Raw genomic sequence first — 3998 nt, 5'->3', positions numbered from 1 at the left:
AATATAACGAGTGCTAGATGATAGCCGCATAGGCCACCTGGGAACAAAGAAAACTAATATTTTTCAAAACCTGTTTTCAAATTTCCACCAACACCTGGCTAACTACAAAAAATCTTGTGAGCAATCAGATTTGTCTTAACCTAAGGTTAATATAATCGTTAATTAAGTTCTTTTATATAGTGCAATAAAAGTAAATAAATACTCACATCAATTAATTTTTAATCTCAATATGTAGTGAAAACTCAAAAACCTTGCACACAAATGATAGAAAAGTAAACACTAGTCTTGACTAAATCTTGAGTTGGTTATCCTAACAAACTAGCTAAAGTGTGTGAGGTAAGCTGTGTGGCTTGGGTATGTCCTAAACTGGGTAATTTACTGAAGTTATATAGTGTTCTAGTTTATTAAAGATCAAAGGGAGAAATTTATGTTTATGTATAAATATTAGTGCATTAAGGCTTAGTTTAGGTATGTTTTAATTGTTAAAGGATTACTACCTTTATTGCTCATCGAGGCCATGAAGTTTATTTCACCTTCCTTGGGGTTAAGTTAATAGCCTTGTAGGCCCGGGTTACCTAATATTAAACTATGTTAATTAAGTTGATTTAATTGGAAGAAGGTTAAGGGTTGATAAATTTTAACCAATTAATTAATTGCTTATTTTAATGATTAAGTTAGGATTTTTTGGAATTTTAAATGAATTATTGAATTATTAAATCATTTATTAAATTATTAATTTATATTAACTAAGGGGCCAAAAGTTATCTTTTTAAATTAAAATGATTTTTATAGAATTAATGGTGATTTTTCAAAGTTGAGATATTTTTGGATATTTTAAAATTGTTTAATTAGAAGGTAGTTTTAGATTTTGTTTTAAATCATTCCCAAACTCCTTAAAATCATCTCTAAAGGTTAGAAATGACCTAAGGGGATATTTATAAGTGTTGGGGATATTTCTATGTGTCTTAGAATTTTTTGAAAAATTTAAATATTTTTAATTAATTATGGATTTTCTTTAAAAATTAAATTATTATTAAATTAAAGGCCTCATCTTGGGGATTTTATTTTTCATGGATTTAGGGTTCAGTTATAAGCAGTTAGAAATATTATTTTAATTTTTGGGAGTTTATGTATATTAATTATTAATTAATTAAGATTTTATGTCAAATCTAAGGGCTAATTTTGGGTTCACTAGTTGGTGAACCAAATGGGCACCAATTATAGTGAAACTTGGGCCATGAGTTCACCTGAACTAAGATCCTAAGCCTAATAAGTTTAGGCACAAATTGATTCCTTTAAGGTCTATAAATTACTTACTCTTGATAATTAACTCATATATGCCCTTAGATAATTTGGATTGGGGGAATAAAATTTGGATATGTTAGAAACATGCCCAAAATCTCAAGTTACGATGAGTTTAATTTGACAATAAAAGCTTAAAAAACCTCTGTGATAACTATTCAAATTAACTAAGTTTCATATAAAATCACAACTTGAGACCATAGAGCTTTTGAAGATCTCCTTGAGATCTTTCCGATTGAGCTTAAGAACTCTTAAATTGGTCAAGTAACTTGGGAGATATTAAATTTTGAATTTTTTTAATGATTTTTTAATTAATAAATTCATGATTTACCCTAACAGATTACACTTTTACATGTGGCGCAGTCTAATTGGCGATTAAATGATTTCTCATTAATTATTTAAATACAGGGTTAAAGGTAGCCATCAAATAAAGAATTGGATGGCTATAATCAAAATGGCTCCAGAACTATGGGATCTAATATGTGCTATTGATTTAAATTAATGGATATGATTGTGTCTTCAACCTCTCATGGTTACCCGAGATTGTAGAGCTTTTTCGGTGTGATCCAAGGAATCCCGTTAGTGAAACTTCATTAAACTTCATAAAAAGCATCAAGGAACTTGGAACCTTCAATCTAATAGTGAAGAATCATGGAGATGAAGGTTCTTTCATACTTGACCAACACTACATAATTAAGAGTTTGGGATAGGATTCTCACCATATAAAAAGCCCAAATAAATGGTTTTTTCTATCGGGTGGACCCCAAGCTAAGTAACCTTGCATATACACACTCAAGGGGGTGAGTTAGTGAGTTAGGAGAAAAATGAATTTTCAAACTAATCGTACAGTATGATATAAATTGTATTGGATGATCCATTTTATAGAAAATCCTATATAGGTACCTTTTGTTAAGTATGATTAATTAACTAATTGTATTGAATAATTTAGATAGTACAAGATGATCAATTATAGACATGAAAAATAGCTTCCAATCATAATTTAGGTAATATTTTAATCTTTAAATTTTATTCTAATTGTATAAGATGATATACATCAAACTAGATGATTTATGACAATCATGCAAAAAATGATCATGAGATTAGGGGAATAATTATGTTTAGATTGCTCGTTCAGATCATACAAGATGATTTACGATGATCATACTAGATGATCTTTGATATTTTTTGGGAAGATCCCCCATCATCTAAGATAAAAACCATAATTTTCTTCTAATCATACAGAAGATCACACTAGATATCTCGAGGGATGTGCAGAATGATATGTAAATCACTACCCATCATCCCATATTATACTAGATGATCAATATATGATCTTAACTCATCATCCTAGATGATTGCAAAATCATGCTGGACATTTTGTACAAATACTTGAATTGATCATATTGGCTAAAAGGCCTATTTTGTACTAATCATACAGGACAATCTGAGGATTATACTAGAAGATCTTTGAAGGAAAGTTGAAAATTATGGCTTCTTTTGGAGGCACTCTATTTAATTTCTCATATTATCTTCTAAGAGATCTTTTTGTTGTTGTGTTATCTTGAGAGAGATCTTAGAGAAGGAAGACGTGAGCTTTGAGAGAGAGAGTTTTTTATGAGATGGAGTTGTGAGGGATTCAGAAAGGTTACTCCAAGCAAGGTTTCCATTGTCTTCTTCAAGCTGCTTCCTTGATTCCTTGGTGGCTCTATGGATACTATCATTAGCATCATATCCAAGTTCTCTGCCTACTTTAGGTGGTAGTAAAAGGATTTCAAGGTTTTCTACTTACTCTAGGAGGGAGTAAAATGATTTCAAACTTCTCTGCCTACTCCAGGAGGGAGTAAAAAGATTTTTAGGTTCTCTGCCTACTCTAGGAGGGAGTAAAAGGAATCAAGGTACTCTGCCTCATCGGGTTAGTATAAAGATTTTGTAAGGGCTTCTCCGCCTTGCTATGGGGGCAAAAGGAGAGACACTACTTTTAGTACAATACCTGGAAATGAGGTTTTTGGGGAGTGAACGTTGGTCAAGTTGGCCGAACCACTATAATTCTGGTATGTGTTTTCTATTTAATTTTTCGTATTTGATTTCAGCTATTTTTTATGATTTGTTCTGTGTTTGAAACCTCTAATATTCATTATTGTGAAATTAATTTTGATTTCACATTAGGGGATTAAAATTATTTATTTAGATATTAAAAAAGTTTTAAAAAGATTATCTTCCTATTAAAGATTTTTTTAGAGAACTAATTCACCCCTGTTAATTAGCCTTGAGCTAGTTCATAAAGATTTAACAACCATCATGAACTTTCATGAGCTACCTCCTTCAGTACACTCACATCCCCTAACTTCAATCGTTGTCCAAATCACTTCATTGGGAGTTCCATACATCAAAGTTTTCATCTTTGGACCCTTTAACCCAGTAATCAACATGTTTGACTTAGTTGGGCTATCCCAACGTAGCCTGATTAATCAAGCACCTTATTTTTTTAAAATCAAACCTCAAATCATGCCTGAACTTCACTAAACTCCTTTAAATTCAACTCATATTGATTTGGACATGACTAGTCACCTCAACCTAGTTAATAGTTGACTTGGTTAATTGAACCCAAGTTTGGTCAAAGTAGGTTAAGTTGGGAAACTCACTATATACACTCAAATCTAAAAGTTTGATAGGGTTGTTAATCCCTTATAAACAAG

This window comes from Dendrobium catenatum, unplaced genomic scaffold (assembly GCF_001605985.2).
Source record: "Dendrobium catenatum unplaced genomic scaffold, ASM160598v2 fragScaff_scaffold_542, whole genome shotgun sequence".
Classification (NCBI taxonomy): domain Eukaryota; kingdom Viridiplantae; phylum Streptophyta; class Magnoliopsida; order Asparagales; family Orchidaceae; genus Dendrobium; species Dendrobium catenatum.
Note: the sequence above shows the minus strand (reverse complement) of the source record.